Source organism: Protopterus annectens, chromosome 1.part0, assembly GCF_019279795.1.
Source record: "Protopterus annectens isolate FY-2018-M chromosome 1.part0, PAN1.0, whole genome shotgun sequence".
Lineage (NCBI taxonomy): Eukaryota > Metazoa > Chordata > Ceratodontiformes > Protopteridae > Protopterus > Protopterus annectens.
In genome coordinates, this window is record NC_056725.1 from 172,015,168 (window position 1) to 172,034,896 (window position 19,729).

Here is a 19,729-nt window from a genome sequence, read left to right on the forward strand (position 1 = left end):
AAAGCATGGCTCACCAAAAAATCCCATGAAAGCCTACTTTATCTTAGTCAAATGAAAAACAAAACAGAACAAAGTATAATGCAAGACCAGAAACTCCACTACTACAACCTACAGCATTCATATAAAAACAACCCTCCAAAATTCTAGCTATCTGTACATAACCTACTAAACCCAAACCGAAGACAACAGACATCCCTTCCTCCTCATGCTGTAGCCACACCTATAAAGGGAAACTCATCTACCACCCCTCAATACCCCCAACTTCACAACCCCAAAGAAACTCACTTTTTAATCAGACCTGTCCCTACTGCTGTAATAGAAAGATATCTCCTCCAGCTAAAAACACAAGCTCACACGCAGACAGCTTCCCACCTAAGTTTTTGAAAACTGCAGCAAAGATGCCATCTTAGCCAATATTTATACTGATAAACAGATCTGTCCTATAATCCCATATCCCAGCCACCAGGAAGAAGGCATACATACTTCCTCTTCATAAACGTGACCTCTCAGTCAAGTATTCCAACTTCAGACCAACTGCCATACTATCATCCCTCTTCAAAATATTAGAGGATTATCCATTCGCAATTACTTTATTATCTAACCACAAGCAATTTTCTGTCCCCCACCCAACAGGTTTCCAACCCAACCATAGCACCAATGCTGTGCTTCATTTTGTAGATCATCAACAAACACAGAAATGCCAACACTTATGTATCTTCTCTAGTCTTAGACCTTTCTAAAGCTTTCTAAACCAAAAACTACCGTCTAAACTCTTTACCTTGGGACTTCTCTCTCCTTTGCCTCCTGGTTTCACAGATACTTATCTGATAGATACCATCAGTTAAATGGCAGCATAAATTGTCTTCATTTGTACCTGTTACTGTAGGCATATCACAGGGATCCATATTAGGACCCCTTCTGTTCAACATATTCACTTGCAAACTACACACTGTCTCTAAGTAAGCCACTCTTATTCAATATGCTGATGATTCATTATCATATGTACACCTCCTAACCTTCTAAGGCAACAACAAATTACAAAATAATCTTTTACTTCTATGGAAACTTGGCTTGAAAAGACACAGCTCTTACTCAACCCTCAAAAAGCAAAATTACTTATTTTTGTGCCTAAAAATCTGTCACAGAATAAAACTCTCATCAAAATGAACTTTTCAAATAACATTCTGCTTAAACAGGTCCCCCATAATAAACCCTAGGTGTCATTAATTGATGACCCAATGAAATTGGATGTACATTTTCAATCCATTAAAACATTCAGCAGAAGCTTGACCTCCTATACAGAACTAAACTTTATCTCATAAAAAGAACAAGGGGAAAAAATACCCAAAGCCTACCTCCTTTCAACACTACTATATACCCTCCCCACTCTTTACAAATCGTCAAACACACTAAGCTAAAACTATCATAAAATAGCTCACTTTGCTATTAATTGCCCCTTTAAAACACATCACTGCTCTGCTCATACACACCTGCACTGGCTCACTACCTCCATTATTCTCAACTATTCATAACCCGTAGTGTGATATACATCCCAGATAAGTATCTTACACTATAAAAAAAACATATTCCAACTCTACCATTGTACAAAAGCTCTCCAGTGCAAATAAAAACTCCTCCTCTCCATCACCACGGACCAAAGCTCCTAAGGAATCTCATTATACTCAAACTCTGTTGCTACCCTCTGGAACAGCTTTCCATGCTCTCTCAGAGTTAATTAAAATCAAAATGCTCTCAAAACCCACTTAAGAGATTTTCTCAATACATTTTGGCTATGTAAATGTTTTCCACCAGGGAGAAATGCTTCAAAAGTATGTCTTTGAGACGTGGGAGGAAACCAGAGCACCCAGAGGAAACCCACACAAACTCAAAGAGGACATGCAGATTCCACACAGAATGCACCCCAGCTGAGAATCAAACCAGAGAACCTTTGGCTTTGAGGTGACAATGCTAACCTCTGCACCACTGCACCATCAAAAAATGCCAAATTGGGGAAATCAGAAGAAGTTGAGACTTAAGGTAGAAGGGAAGATAGTGGAACAGGTAAATAGCTTCAAGTATCATTGAGGAGAAGTTGATGAGAAGTGAAGTCTAAATGAACAGGTCAAAAGTAGAATCAGAGGAACTGCAGCCAACTGGTATGGAGTGTAAGGTATAGCGTATGACAGAAAATGCCAAAGAAGCTGAAAAGTAAGATGTAAGAAAATGCCAAAGAAGCTGAAAAGTAAGATGTACCAAACAGTGACAATAAAAACCACAAAGCCAAATGAACCAAGTCCAGAGTAATTAAATACTCTTTAATAACACTCTAGACTGTAATGGCCTTCAAGGAGTAAAATCATTAAAACACATTCACAATATATAGCTCAGGTACAATCAAAATTAATCAATTATACAATTATAAAATCAATTAAAATATCAATCAAATAAAAACTTTCCAATTACAGTCAACATTCAGACCTATGGGGTAAAAAGTATTACATTTTAAAAGCAAATTCTTTTTAAGAAGTGAATCTGTTCTATATTTAGAATATACTATTTCTAAAACAGTAGCTTCCAAACCAGAAGGGTCAGAAGTGTGAAATCTACTTGAATGTTGTGCAATAGGGCTATCCAGTTTGTTTTGTTTAATATACCTAACATGTTCTTGTAGTCTTGATTTAAACTTTCTCTTGCTTTCACCAATATAAAAAAGTCCACACGGACATCTTAAGGCATAAATAATGCCTTCAATATTACAATCATATCTATCAGTCACTTGATAAGAAATATTATTAATAGTAGAAAAATAATTTGCAATGTATTGGCAAGAGCAACAACTACCACATTAAAAATGCCTACATTCACAACTTTAAATAACATGTTAGAAAGAGGAGAGAGAATTTCTAACAAGCGTGCCTTTTAGACTTCTTCCACCTTCTAAGAAATAGAGGGAGAATTATCCAAAAGCTTTCCTAGTTCCTTAAACTTTAAAAAAAAAAATGAAATAAGTTGTTCACTAAATACACTGAAAATTGTAACAAAATACATTTTCTTTTTACCATCATTGCATAGTTTAAGGTTACTTCTCCACACATTATCAGTAACAGCCAGAGAAGACCTATTCATGACATTGGACACATTATTACACTGATAAACCTTACAAATGGCATCTTCAATAGATTTTGGATCCTAATGCCCAGAAGAAAACATGGCAGAAGTCTTACAGAACTCCTGTGAAAAATCCAAATCATTATTGCACATCCTCCTAAGTCTAACAAATTCTCCAAAAAGATGTGTAGATAATAAATATAGAGGGTGACAACTCCTCCCATGGAGAAACTGACCCCCGTCATAAAATTTCCTATGGACCATTGTCCTTAACACCCCACACACACCAACTGGCAAATTAATATCTAGAACAGTTATAGTCCTGCCATTGAATTGAGAGAGATGCTGACAATTAACACGACACCCCAACCTATGTAGAACAAAAATGGGAAACATGCCTTTCAACCTCTTAGTGCAAGAAAATCTGGACAAATCCTAAAATAATGGGTGGGGGGAGGCAAAGGCCCAAAAATAGAAACATATTTTTAATATTGCTCTTATAAACTTAGAAAGTTGCTGAAATGACATGATTTGCATTTTCATGTATTTTCTGAATGATATGAAGTTTGAAACTCAAATGTATTCCATTACTGTGGCTTCAACTATCAGTAATTGCCAGAAAGCCACACATTTTATGAGGAACAAACCAAAATATGAGGCAAAAATCTGGACAGCTGAGAGGCATGATGGGAAAGGGGGATGATGATGATGATGACGATGTTGACAATGATGATGTTGATATTGATGATGCTGATGTTGATACTGATGGTGATGATGCTGATGTTGATATTGATGGTGATGATGATGATATTGATGATGATGATGTTGATGATGATAGTAGTCCTCATGTATGATACGTTAATCTCTGCCACTGGCTAATCAGGGTTTTTTTCAAAGGCACACAGCTTCTCTATTTATCATACAGCCAGTCATAGCCAAAATTGGCAGTTACACAAGTTAGACTTCATTTGCAACTTCCAAAATCATATACCCTCTCTTTATCTAATTAACAAAATATAAATTAATTGCTCTGGTTCAATACTTGCTCAGATTTCTCACTTAGTTACTGTATGTTTCTACAACAATCAAACAAAACAAATAGGTTTAAAAGGAAAATTTTAACTCTGAGCAAATTAAATAACAATATACAAACTTATAAAATTATATTACAAAGGAAAGGAAGTTTCCTCGACACCAAGGGGTACTGAATTTATTCCATTGTTTTGCGGTTTTGCTAAGCCTCTGTTCTTCTACCCTAATCTTATTTACCAGCTCTTTTACTTATTCTGCTATTAGCAATATTTGGGTCTTCCATTGTTTAGCTATGGACTTTTTAGCCATTCACATTACAATCCACCATAATGCCCTTTCATTTCTTTCTGGTATATCTTTTGGATTGTTTCATAGCAGCATGTCTGAGATTGTAAGTCTAATATCACACTCAGTGATTTCCTTTTTTAAATCTCACAGATTGCTTTTGAATCTGTCTAGTCCCCCGCAGGAAATGTGACCCCAGTCATGTAAGTAAGCCTATTGCCCCTCCAATATTGTAATGATGCTGTAGGGACATATTATCCCTACTTCAACTGAGGTGTAAAAATATATGTGAAGGCACTTCCATACAAATATGCAAAATGTCCTGCCTTTTATTGCTGCTTTTAACATTCTACATATCTCGACCCATAAGCTCTGGTGTAAATCTGTACCTGTCATTCTTCCTCAGTTTTTCTTGTTTGCCTCAATTGGCTCCATGTTTATAATGCCTGAATTGTCTTGTATAACTTGGAGACCATCCAGTTCTCTAATTTTCATTCCTTTCTTGTTTCTATTACCCAGTTTATCAGCTCTGGCCATTCTAATTTATATATCCATATTCATATCATGTTGTCTGAAGCAGTTCTTAGTCATCCATAATGTATTTATATCCCTCTTTTAAATTGATAGTTATGTTTACGTTCATCACAGGTCATAATTCCTTGTCCCTCCAGCATTTGGTCCCAATCTTTGATCCTAGTTCCCAGTTGTCTCCAGTTCCATTCTTCTGTTTCCTTCCTCCTATCATCTAATCTACCTGCTATTGCAAGCAAGGATCACTTATTTACAATCAGCACATTTTTTTCTCTTGAAATAAGCAACTTATTTGTCTCACCAAGTTTCCTCTCCCAATACTGGAAAGATTGATTGATTGCTACCCCATATCAGATCAAGACAGTTTCCCCTGTTATTTGTGAAGCTTTATCTAGGACCATTTCCATTCTTTAGGCTAAGAGTTGGCTTTCCATCCCCCTCACTGACCTGGTGAAATGTGCTGCTTGTATATATGTGTCAAGGCTGGGAACACCCAACCCTCCCATTTATCTAGATTGCATAAGTTTATCCCATTTTAACTCTGGGTCTCTCTCCTGACCAGACAAAATCTCAGATTCAGTTTTTAATTTTGCCTAATGCCCTCTTATATGGGACAGTCCAAAAAAACTGCACCACATAAAGTATTTTCAGGACTATATGCTGATTTTGAATCATCTAAATTTCAATATAGTTTCCCCCATTTTGTCAAATTGCTTTTGTATTCATTCCAAAACCTTGTATGATTCTTCTTTGCATTTTCATAACTGTCCCCCAAACAAATATCCAAATACTTTAGGGTGTCCTCCTTTCACATTTCTGGGTAACTTACTTTTCGATTGGCGTATTTTTTTATATTTATACCAATAGCTTTCATTTTGTCTTCATTTACCTTGTATCCTGCTATTTTACCGTACTCCTTGGTGAGCTTCATAAGATTCCCCCTTGTCTTCGTGAGGATGGCTACAGTTAGAGTGATATCATCCATATAAAGGCTTATCTTAAGCTCTCTGCTACTCATCTATAACCCCCTATTTGTGACATCTGGACTTTTTAAGCAAGCGGAGCTTGATAAAGAGTGAAGAGTAATGGGCAGGGACAACCTTGCAATGTAAGTAAAATACGTCTAAGAGGCCACCATGGAGCTTTTCTCTGGCATTGTCCCTACTATATAGTGTTATTATCAGATTTATAAAGGATTTTGTGTGTCCCTATTTTTCATGGCGATTAAAAAAAAACAATCCAATCCGCACTATCAAATACCTTCTCTGCATGCATTGCGATAATTCCCACTTCCCATCTCTTCTGCAACAGATTTCTTACTATGTTAACAAAGGTCATATTTTTTATGAAGCCATACTAATTGGTGTTTATGAGATGAGATAGCATGTGCCCTAATCTTTTAGTGAATATGTTATAATTGTGATTTTAAATTCTAATGGGTCTGTGTGCTTTCAATAGTTTAGTATCATTACCGTCATTGAGAAGTGCCACCATTATTCCTTACTTCCAGGTGTTCGGTATTTTGTACATGTTTATTATAGTATTAAATGAAATTACCCATGCCTCAATTAATTTGTGCCCCCCCCAAATTCCCAGCGCTCTACCAGAAGTGCATTTAGCCCTTGTACTTTGTTCCTTTAATGATGTGTGATTGTTTATTTGATTTTTTTTGTGCAGTAATATCTGCAGATAAATATCTGTCCATTGCCTTCATTACGTCCTCCAAGTACAAGTTACTCAGATCCTTCCATCCCCTTGCCTCTGTCTGTTCCTTCCCCCATAGTGATCCTTGTAAAACGTTTTAAATTCTTCCCATATTTCCTGAACAGGATTTAGTTCTTCCTTTGTTCTCAATCCTAGTTTCAAATACTGACCTTTCTACTGACTGCATTGTTACTCTTAGCTGCCAGGACCCTTGCTGTCATTGGTTACTTTGTATTGTATACCTTGCTGATTGCTATCCCTTTTGCTAAAATTCTTTCAACTTCAAACTTTTTGGAGCTGAGACTTAATTTCTTTTGTCCTATCACTGTACCACTCTAGAACATTATTACATCTTAGCTGCAACTTCTTAAATTATCCTGTCAACCTATCTCTTGCCTGTGCTTTTTCTCTTTTTCCTTCTCTCTCTCTCAAACACACACACATCATTCTTCTGAAATTATCCATTAATGTGTTCCAATCATTCACTATGTTCCCATTCAACTCGTTTAATTTTTCAAGTAGATAACCTTTCACTCAAAGTCTAGTGTCTTTTTCATTTAATATATAACATGAAAATCTTTAGCTCTTTAGTCTAGTACCCCTGTGTTGTGATTCCGGGCTTTAGGTAGGCAGGATCTGAGTAAAGATTGGGGCTTGTCTTAATTTGCAATAACATTTCAGTTTGTTTAACCAAGGTCATTATCTTGTCAATTCTTGACAAAGAATGCCACTTTCTGCTGAAAAATGTGGACTCTGGATCTTCTCCTCTTTTCATGTGGCTTCCAAAAATCTGCCATCCTCCCTTCTTTTAAGAGTTGCTGGGTCTTCTTTTCTGTCCCAATCAAAATACTTTACCCTCATTCTCTTGCTACAACCAAAAGGTCAAGCATCATGTTCTAGTCTCCTGCTAAACTCCAGAGATGTTCTGTAAAATACATTTTCCTTATTATCATCCACTTTACTATGTTCCATTTTCATTTGAGTGGGATATAAATATTCACTAGTGTAACTGAGTCTCATGGAGAATTGTTCAGTTTATATATCCCACTGTTCATATATTTCTATCACTGCTGCCCCTAAGAAAGTAGATTTGTCCTTTTCAGAAATCTCCACCAGTGCCTTCTTCTTTTTCATTTATTCGTGGTGGTCTTGTAGTGTTTTCACCCTTTCTTTCGTAGTCTTATATTTTTTTAAAGAAAATACATTTTGGAGTTTGGTAGTTATCTCTCCATGTTGAGCTCCATTGCCAGTTGGCCTTTGTGAGTCTGAGTTCTCAAATGCTGTATAAGTATTATTCTGGCCTGATATCTCCAGTACCCTTACAGCCACTTCCAGATTGTTAAATGATTTGGGGCCCCAAAATGCATATTTTAGTGGAAAAAGTTAAGTGAATTACCTTGCCAGGGTCTGTGCCTCTTACTATGACTCAAACAGCCTGAACTCAATAACTGGCTTGGGTACATTCTGTATTGGACAGGAGAAGGTAGGAGTGAGTGGTGAAATGCTGGCTCACCTACTATGGGAGGAGGGACTGATGGCACTGCATGTAAACAAAGGTTTGCAGCTGAAATGATCTTAACTGAACACACACTGGATTTGTTTACAAAGCCAGTGATGGCAGCCATTATTATCAGGTGAATGGAAGCACTGACAAGCAGTGAGAGGGCTTAGTATGTCCTTTCTGTGATGTGGATGATCATGTCAACCATCAAGGGGTGGGGTTATGGCAAAACAGAATAAGCACTGATGGCTTTGTAAATGATGACCTTTATAACCGGCAGTCATACTATGGAGAAAGAATGAGATGACTGATAATGACGGGGTGCTGATGAGCAGGCAGACAGGGAAAAAATAAAAAAAAAAAACGGAAACACCTTCCTTCCACTTTTAGCAACAAAATGTATTAAATCTCATTACAAATTACACAGCATGACAGCATGATAGCTGTCTTAAAGAGAAGTAATCAGTAACTTGGCAGTGTCTATAAAATTAAACATTTTTGAGGTGTCCATGTGTATTAATGTTACTCTATTCTGTGAAAGTTATTTATGGTTCCAGCTTGCATACTATGTTTAAACGGATACAGTATCCATATTTCAATCTGCTTATCAGATTTCAGGGTTCTAGAGGAGCTGGAGCCATTCCTAGCATTCAAATGGCTCGCAAAGCAGATACTCTAATCTCAGACAGGGCAACAGCCCTTATAAGGAAGTATTTACACAAATGTATGCGTACGCACATGCAGACACGCGCACAAACACATGCACACAAACAAACACACACACAGACACACGCACATGCACACAAACACACTCATACAAACACACGCACACAAACATGCACGCATACAAGGGGTATCCCATGTACCGGGCTGCAGTGCTGTAGCCCCCAAATAAAAAAATAAAAAATATGTAATAATATTGTCTGCGAGAGGTTTATCTTTATTTAATCAAAAACAGTCTACTTTCCATTTCTTGGTACTTAATACCTCCACAGCAGCATACTGTGTAGGACAAAAAGTTGGCTAAGGGACCTCTATGTTTTGGACTCAGATGTGGACTGACTGCTCTGAATGGCATGTTATGCCAAGCTCAAGACCTTTTTAATCTAGCTCCTTATGTTCTTAAATAGGCCAGCATTTAGGCATACTTCCCTATAACCAACAATGTCATTACACCTTATTTTCCTCCCTCTCCTGCCATTGGCTGTTAGCAAATGATGAATTAATGGAGGTCTGGCTGGGCTAATAGACGCAGGATTACGATTACGGCCAGTTTTTATTGACTTAGGCTGCTTCAGTTGTCTGGTGCCTGTGGCAGCATGAGAGAATGAAGTAAAAGTGAAATAAGGCAGCACTTAACTAATGAACAAACTGATGACTCATACTGCAGGAACATGTTGAGGAGCAAAAATAAACTGTGCTCAAAACTGTAAGTACGCTGGGGCAAAAGAGTTGTTGAGAGTCAAGATCAGTTAGCTACCAACAGCATGCAAGTGTATTACTGGCATTCATTTATAAAGCTGCGAGGATGTCTTGGCTTCAGAAATCAATGCCTGTACTGCAATAGTAGTTGCAGTTAACCAGCAGAATCTCAGTGTGTGCTAGTAGCTATAGCAAGATACTTGTTAGGGTTGACAGCCAGCATGGTGCTCATGTCTGCATTTGCCCCAATCAGGAGGGAAGAGTGGCACGAGAGGCACCTAGCCCATCAAGAAAATATTTCTATTTTTTAATAAAAGATCACTGAGATCCACCCACAGCGGAGTTCAGGGTATAGCTTGCATTACTTACAACTGTGTATCCATGTAGTCCTGGCCTTAGCCCCCCCTTCTCAGTTAACCTGCAATACAGTTCCACCTGTATGTGGAACTAGGCATTGTAAGCAATTTGGCAATAGTGTGCATTTGGGTATTGTGTTTGTGTTGGTGCTATGTTGCTGAAGTAAACTAGTAAGATGCCCTGGAGACCTATGAGGCCAGAAAAACAGATACATATACTGCACATGCCACAGTGCAATTAAATTATAACATATCTCACTTTTAGTGAATGGGCTACAAAGTGGGAAGTTCAAATGAGGCATCCAGTTCACAAAAATAATAAACTGAAGCTGGTGCCAGCTTTTAGAATGTTAAAATAGAGTTTTGTTACTTACATGTTGTAGCACTGTGTGTTGCCTCAAACCATGTTAATTTATGGTAAATTATATTTCCACAAAGATGTCACTATCTCACACAAAGCATGACATATTAAAAGATCACTGCTCCTGTGAGAGGAAGTGACCTTGAACAGAAGATGATAGTAATGGTGTGCATCAGGTCCCTCTAGATATCATTTTCATGTGTTGACATTCTACAATATTCTCTTACATGATAGTAGAGTGCATATGTTTATATCACATGTGTACTCAAGCCAGTTTTGTTTTTAGACTGAGGAATTGGACTTTGTGGTATTATTGTGGAAGATATTCAACTACATTATATGTCAGAAATTAATTCTTTCTGAGCCTAGATCTGAAGAGTAAAGCTACTGCTGGAAGACTACTTAGCATGTGCAGTAGTGTATGATCTATTGTTTGTGTAAAATTCTAACCATCCTCAAAGCTGACCCCACCATAATATAGCCCCAAGCCATTCTAGTTAGGCCTTGCCATTCGCTTGATTCACACACACACACACACACACACACACACACACACACACACACACACACACACACATACACACATACAAAGCTACAGGTTTGGAGAATCTCCAGTTTATCAGCAGTATATCTTCAGATATAGAAGAAAGCTGGAGCAAAAACCTATCTAGACACAGCAAAGCTGTGCAAATTCTGCACAGATGGCACCCTGTTGAAAAATGAACTGTCAAGCCAAATGCCCTGATGGAGTGATGATTATCATTGTGCTGCGGGGATAGCACTTCAGCAAGGGAAATGTTAAATGCAATAGTTTGACAGTATATCCTACTGTCAATTTTCTGACTAAAGAAATAAAGGATTTATTTTTTGTTTTAATCATTGCTCAATAACCAGGAATAGGGACAGCATTATATTTTCTTGCAAAATGAACACCTGTCCCAAAGAAATGGACAAAGGCCCTCAACAGGAAAAACAGTGAGCAGCTCCCAGTTTGCAGGGCTTAGAGCACATAGATAATTCCTTAAAACACTTTCTTTATAGGATTTAAGATTTCCTAGAAAAATAGAACAAAATTACTGTGCGGATAGGACATCTCTCTCACACCTTGCATGGCAGTTAGAAGGCCTACCATTTTCTAAACACGGACAGTATCTGTAACAACAGCCATAGTCAGCAAGTTGATTCTACCAGGGTGGCTTGTTTTTTGGGTTATTTCTGTACTTTTTCATGGTGGGTACAGCTGCATCTATGAAGCTATTTATGTGCTTGTATAGGGTTTCTATAAACAGTTCTGAGTAGGCAGCAGTGTTTTCAGGGTTTGAGGAGGGCTTGAAATTTTGCCAGGTTATCACTTCATAGTTGGACGTTAGCCTTAGAGTAGTTCCTGAATATTCCAAGATTAGTTGGAGTTCCAGGTTTTATTTTTACTTCAAAGGAAACCATGTTGTGGGCTGACCATAGGAGAGAAGACATTACACTAGGGGTTGCTCAGCACTCTCCCATATTAGTGAGGACCAGATCTAGAATGTTTGCACCCTTGGTTGGTGTATTGACAATCTGGTCCAGGGAGTTTGTGTTTAGAAAATCCAAGAATCTCTGTGCCTGTTTGTTTTGTGTCATATATGATTAGAAGTTAAAAATGCCCATGAATATGGTATCGGGTTGGATGGTGAGTGTTTCCAATAAGTTTAAATACATGGTATGGGTTTCCTGGGTCATAGAGAGGGACCTATATCTTCCAAGCAAGTGTTATTGGATTTTACCTATGGTGGCTTGAATGTGGAGAAGCTCAAGTGCATTGTCCTGTTTGACTAGGCTTGAGGTTATTTTTGATGTAAATCAAACACCTCCACCTTTAGTCCCTGTCTGTGTAGTAGCTGGTCTAAATGTGTGGAAAGCATTATAAGCTTGCACTGTTTGTGTGCTCTCTGCAGCCTTAAACCATGTCTCAGTGACTGCACAGAAAAGGCTGAAAACAGCTTCTAGGGAGTGGAGTTTTTTATTTAGACTCCTAGCATTGAGTAGTAATACCTTTAGATTTTCTTGGTTTTGTTTTGCTATGTCAGAAGCACTTTTAGTTTGGCATTGCCTAAAAAGGCACTATAGGGGAATGTGGCAACCCACCACTGAACTAGTAATCAAGGATCCTCAATCCTCACCACTGGCACCTGTGGGGGGATGTTCAATAGGAGGATGAGAGGTACACACACAGTATTTCCAGATGCAGCTCTCTGCAATAAGTGCAATTTCCCTTCAGAGCATACAGAGAACACAGTCAGTCCAGGGCTGGTTTCTCACTCTTTCTCTGGATCCCCAATAAGAGTCACCAGTGGCACAGCTATAGAGTTGAAATTGCAGCTGAGTGACCAAGCAAAGACCTTCAGCACACTCTCTGTCCAACCAGTGCTTTGTGTCCCTGACCAAGTAGCTGACACACTCTTTAAGGTTTGATTTACACACACACACACACACACACACACACACACACACACCCCTGGGAAAGGCTGGCACAGGTTTACTAGCTATGCCCCATTCTGCACAGGCTATAAGGTAGTTACCACTGTGTCCAATCTCACTGTGTAATATTAATATTAACACAAATGGTAGTTTGACCAAGAGTGAGGCTATAACCTAAGAACTTACTAGTAGAGCAGACATGGTGAATGGATGTTCTAGTTGTTGTCAAGTCTAAGACAGAATACAGAATGTGCTATTTCACTAAGAGACTACTCGTATTAATATCTCAAATATTACTGCTGGGATAACTTGCAGAATGATATAATTTCTTGTCATCTGACCTCTAGTCCCCAGGCCAAAACAACCATTGATGGCAGCTGGTAGCATTTAGCATCTACCTGTAAAAATATACAGACAAGGGCTTCTCCTCAGATCTCTGGCATATGCTGGAAGTCATAAAACAATTGCATTCCTTCATGCTTTCAAGACTAGTACTTAGTTCACCCTAAAGATGATACAGAAAATTTCCTAATGCAGACATTGTGTCTCTTGCTGCATTGAAAACTGAAAGATACAATCTTTTATGGCCTAGCCATAAAGTAATTTAATTTCAGTTGTTTTTCTAAAATTCACTAGACTGAGGTTAACCTCCTGTATCCCAGTTTCCACTGTTGAAATATATACATTTAAACAGTTACAGCAGTGCATGTACATTTCCATTCTTTTCCAGTAGGGTGCACTGTGGTTACATTTCAAACAGCACTTTGCAAATACCTTTTCAACACACACGTCTGTACAATCAGTTTGCTATAAACATGACATACAGTTCTAATACATTTTTACCACAAGCATCTTGTATAAATCATTTTGATACTCAGCAATGACATATAATTATTTACAAAATTCCAGCTAGCTGGGCTGGCAGTATCTCCTTTCTTCACAGGGAGGACAATGTTTTAGCTTATTTTCAAAAGCCTATAGGGGAGAAGTGCAGATCATCCTTGGTAAAGAAGCGTGGTCTGTTGACCATCTCCTTCAATACTGAAAAATACTGCATCCCCTTAGAATGACACCACAACTGAGGCAATTATTAAAATCAGTTATCTTTTGTTCATATTGTGGCATCATCCTTGGAGAATGTTAAATGCCACTCAGTGCTAAGCTCATACCAGCCTGGGACACATATTCTGAGAGCGCCATGATCTCTCTATTCATATAGTCTAGGGAGTTATGTCTCAGGTTATTTACACCCACATGGACTATGACTGAGTCATACTGGCACTTGTGGTCCAGTGACCTGAATGTGTGCATAACATGGCAGATCCTTGCTCCTGATAAGCAAATGACCATGACTTTCTTCTTACTCAGCCTGATGAGAGGGACATTAGTGCGTCTGATAATGGAGTCACCAATAACCAGAATGTTGGATTGTGTGGTGGTTTGTCTTATAGGCTTAGAAGTAGAAGCTCCCTGAGTTGGGGTTGTATGTGTTGACATGGGTATTCTGAAAGAGTGCATTCAGGGCTGCTGAGGGTGTTTGTTATGTGTATCCTGTCTAGGAGGTCTTTGGGGTTTAGGAAGTTTACATTTAAGTGTCTCAGAATATGTAGGTCTGTCTGCTTTGAACTGTGTATGTTGAGTGCAGCATGTGTACTACTGACAAACCTAGTGATATTAGCACTGCTTTTACATGAGAGCTTTGTTTCCAGTGACATGTAAATACATCTCTCGCATACTGGTTACAGTAAACATGAAGCAATTCATTTATTTCCTCAGGATGTCTATATCCACCAGGCTGGTAATGGAGGAAGTGGGAATGTGCATCTTCATGGTAACAGATACTTTTTATTGATTAGACAGCATGAGAATATAAAGTAATGTCTGGAGTATCTGGTTTGCAACTCTGGGGCAGTGCTTGTCACTGCAAACTAGTTGCCCTGTATGCAACTAGGTATTGTTGAAGTTTCAATGGTGCTTTTACAGGACATGTCAGTCAAGGTGTCTGTGGCTATGCAAGGCATTGCAAAACACTTGAGGAAAAACTAATAAGTAGACCCTGATGATTTATGGATGAAGTATTTAGGCAGATATACAGAGGTTAGAAGCAAATGTATTTATTATTTATTTATTTATTTCCAGTTTGATAACCGGGGAGGTCCACTGAGCTCAAGGAATCCATTTTCAGGAGAGGCCCAGGGAGAAAAGCTTTATATTACATACAAGAAAATCAAACTTATGATTATTTAAAACAAATGTAGAATTATATACTGAGATATAGCAAAATACAATTGAAAAAAAAAATAATACTCTGCATGACATATATGTAGTTGCTTAGAGAGCCATTTGCACAGCATAAAGTTGAACTGAGGCAGTGGAATAAGCTGACAAATATTTAAAAACGATGAAATTGTAAGTCTTCCGTTAGTAGTTGCAAAGACTGAATATTTGAACAATAGAAGTCTAGGTTTAGTAGGATGTGGAAGAAATAAAGGAGGAAAGTGCAGTGTGTAATAAGTATACATTCAAGGTTCTGGTGAAAGAAAAGAGGGGCAGGTGAGTAGTAGAAGGGAGGTGGTTGTTTAGAAGAAAAATAAATCTGGTGTAAGTAGAGAGAGGCAATTGTTTAGTAGCAAAAGTGGAGTACACACGTCAGGGATGATTATAGTAGCTAGTTAGCAGCATCTCTTAGCCTGAACCTTATATGTAGGTAGAAAGGAAAGAGAAAATTTCCAGATAGGGAGAGAGAGTAGAGTTACAAAGCTATGTACAGCATTTACATTATATACATTCAAGGTTTGATGTTATATTACATTAGATTCAGAGAGGGGAAGCTGTAGAGGAAAAACAGCAAGGTGTAGAGGTACATGTGGAAGTACATGCATAGGAGGCAATTAGCAGAATAAGGGCATTAGCAGGATTAAGTAGGTAGGGGGCAATTACATTTCCAATTATGGGAGAGGTAGGAATGGAGCTGGGATTTGAAGTGTTCAAACTTTTTAGAGATTCGTAGTGAGGGTGGGAGAGAGTTCCATTTTTTGGCTAAGGAAAAGGATAGGAGAAACTGGCCAGCAGAATGTTTTGGTTTGTATACAGAAAGTAGATTTTGTTGGGCAGATCTCAGGGGTCTGTGAGGTGTGTAAGATGGTAAGATATTTGCTAGAGCAGGGCATGCAGTAGGTTTAAAGATTAATTTGTGGGCTGTAGTGAGTTGGAGGTAGTCAAGGTAGTTGGGAAGCTCTAGCCAGTTTAGCATTTGGAGAGAGCTACAATGATGGGAGGAGTGGTTAGATTTAGTAGCGAATTTAGAGATTTTGTTGTAACAGATTTCTAGTTTTGCAGAGATGGTGGAAGAGAGTTTTGTTAGTAGTGGAGCACCGTACAGTAGTGATGGTAGTAATTAGGTCATGGAGAGAGTTTGTCTTGTAGAAGGGAAGAGAAAGTAAGAGTTTCTGTATAGCATATCAAGTAGGTCATGGAGAGAGTTTGCCTTGTAGAAGGGGAGAGAAAGTAAGAGTTTCTGTATAGCATACCAAGTTTCTGATGAATTTTCTTAATATTTAGTTGGACGTGTATCGAAGTTCAGGTGTTCATCAATGGTAACCCCAAGGATTTTTGCAAAAGGAACAGCTTCTATAGTGGAGTTGGTATAACTGCTGATGTTAAAGGATTGTTTGCTGAGAGAGAGATAGCTTTTGAGGAGAAGAAAAAACGGATTTTGGATTTATTGGCATTAAGGGAGAGATGGTTTTGAAGCATCCAGTTCTCTGTAGTTGTAAAGGCCAATTGGGTTTTTGCCTGGAGCTCGGGAAGGCTATGAGCAGAGCAGACTAAAGTGAAGTTGTCTGCATATCATACTATTTGATTGTTTGGAATTGCAGCGTAAAAACTATTGATGAATATATTAAAGAGCATTGGTCCGAGTATAGACTCCTGAGGGACCCTGGTTGGGGTAGGTAGGAAGGTTAAGTTACCAGTTTACCATTTTACAGCCTGGGATTTGTCAGAGAGATAACTATTGAATCATATTAGGGATTTTTGGGTGAGACTGAGGTTAGAAAGGTGATTTAGAAGATGGGTATAAGAGACAGTGTCAAATGCCTTGGCTAGATCGAGAAGGACAGTGGACACAATTTTTCCAGAGTCCCGGGCATGGTTAACTATGTCTAAGAAAGTTAGGAGAGCAGTTATTGTACTATGGCCAGGACGGAAGCCGTGTTGTGTAGGGGTGAGGAGTTGAGTATTGATGAGGTAGGGCATGAGTTGTTGGTCGATGCATTTTTCAAGGATTTTTGAAACTGGGAAAAGAATGGCTATTGGTCAGAAGTTAGAGATGCTTTTATTTTTGCCTTCTTTGTGGAGGGGTAAGATAAAGGCAGCACACCATAATTTGGGGACATAAGATTCCTGGATAGACCTATTGATGAGAATGCTGATGGGGATGGCAATACCGTTTGCAACGAGCTTGAGAAACAGTGAGGGAATATTGTCAGGGGCATTGGAGCATGGCTTAAGTTTGGAAAAAAGCTTTTTGATGTAGGAGGTTGAGAAGGGTTTTAGATGAAAAGGGGTGGAATGATTAGGAGTGGAGGGTTGGGATGAGGAAGGGGAAGTATGATTGGGAGGAGGGGAGGAGATATTGTTGGAGAAAGTGTTGGTAAGTTCAGCTATAGAGTTGGTAAAGAAGGAGTTAAAAAGGGTGGCAATTTCTGTGTCAGTTTTATTGTTGTCAGGACAGGGATTGGATTTGGTACCAGGGTACAAAAGAGAGTTGATGGAGTTCCAGAATTGTTTAGGATTTTTGGTGTGGGTAGCCTGTAGTTTGGTGTAGTAAGATTTCTTGTCATTTGTAACACGCTTTTTGGTTAGATTGTGGAGTTGCCTATATTTAAGAAGGTTAGCAGGGTGCTTATTTTTGTTGTAAAGTTTCCAGGTCTTGTCTCTTTGTAGCATAAGTGTTTTGGTGTCCTTTGTTAGCCAAGGGGAGGAGTTGGGTTTTATTTGATTTGTTCTAGGTGTGGATTGGGTATTTAGGATGCCTAGGAAGGTAGTATTGAAGGAGTCTAAGGACTTATCTAGTGGAAGATTTTTTAGGTTGTCCCAATTTGTTAGTTTAAGGGTTTCAGAGAATATAGAAAGGTTACGAGTGTGAGTGTATTTCTGTTGGTGAGGGGAGTGGTGAGTAGCTTGGTAAATGAAGGCTGGGAGATGATCACTCATTTTGTGTGACAGTATACCAGAGTGAGAGATTTTATTTGGGTGGGAGACTAGGATCCAGTCCAGAGTGGACCCTGTGGGGTTGTTTCTGTTATGTCTGGTAATGTCATTTATTAGTTGTGTGAAATTAAATAGATTGACAGATATGGAGGGGTTATTGTTATTTATTCTATTCCAGCTGATGTTCACATCACCTAATATGTATGTCTCTAGTTTAATGTTAGTTGTGGGCCATAAGAGTATGTTTTCTAGAGTGGTAATGATATCTCCAGGGGGGATATAGATGGCATAACACAAATTCTTTTGTAGTTATTTATTTTAAGAATTCCTATGACTAGTTCAGCATTGTTGAACTGAGGAATGGGATTCTGGTAAGGACAGAGGTTCAGTAGGCTATTATAGATTAAAGCTACTCCTCCTCCTTTTTTGTTTTGGCGGTCGCATCTGAGTGCTTGAAAGCCAGGGGGTACAATCTCAGAGTCAGTAATGTGGGGTTTTAGCCATGTCTCTGAGACTGCTACTATATCTGGTAGAGTATGATTGAGCCACGCATGGAAGAGTGCTATTTTGTTTTTTATACTCTGGGTGTTAATGGTAATGAGTTTGAGGTATTTGTGGTTGGTACTATTTGAAGAGATATGGAGAGTGAGATTGTTGCTAGTCTTGGGTCCAGGGCTGGGGTGAATGTCTCCTGCTAGAGCAAGCCAGTTAGAGAAAGAATTGAGCAGGACATTTGGTTTGCAACTAGTATATAGTAGGACAGACAATGTCCCTTTGGTTGTAGGAGGATTAAATGAAATGGTTAGAAGTTTTATTTTAAAATAGTGAAGAGGATTAGGTTGAAGTAGAGAGGGGATATGTTGTGGAAGTGAGAAGTGATGGGGTGGGGATGGGGAGAGTGGAGGAGGTGGGGGGAGAAAAGGAGGGGGTAGTTTGTAAGAGGAATAGGAGGTTGCATTTAAGACAGTTATTAGGAGGAGGATGCTTATATAAAAGATGAGAGAAGTTTGTGGAAGTGGAGGAGTCGTTTTTAATAAGAGTAAATTAAAATTGGAGCAGAAAGCAGGAATAATAGGGGAATGTTTAGAGAGAAGGGGAGGAGTAAGGCTGAGAGTACAGGCAGGAAAGCTATGGAGATGGGGAGGATTACTTACTAGATTAATGTTAGGGGAGGGGTAAAGATCAGGACTGGCTAAGGGAAAGGATAGGAGATACAGGGTTAGAATAAAACTAGGTGTATGGGGTGTGTGAGATTTGGGGGTAGGGTAGGGGAGCAGAGTGAGCCTGAAGGACGAACGGAGTGGGCAAGAGCAAGAGAACTGATTTCAGCAGACAAAAAAGTATCAGCATCTGTAGGTATAAAGACTGGGCAAGAAGGTAAGCTTAACTAGATATACACTGAGGCTAGTATAGGTTAATATTTGTGAAAGTGGAGAGTTACACAAGGGAGTGTATATATAATAGCTGGAGGGATTGAGATTAGGATTTATATTAATACAGTACTTTTGGCTATGAAGGGAAAAATGTCTGCAGAGAAATGGTACTACCTTTAGGTGGCATATGCTGCCACCTAGTGGCAGAAAAGGATAGTGTCTAGCAGAAATAGAAATGTCTCTTGTTTAGAACTTTAGTCTATGATAAAGAAAACTGGAGGGGGAGAGTGGCTAGTGGTCTGCGGTATGTTGATAAAAAACACACACACGGAAGGGGAGTTAGCACATATAGGTATAATTAATTAATTCACAAGTATTTGGTTGT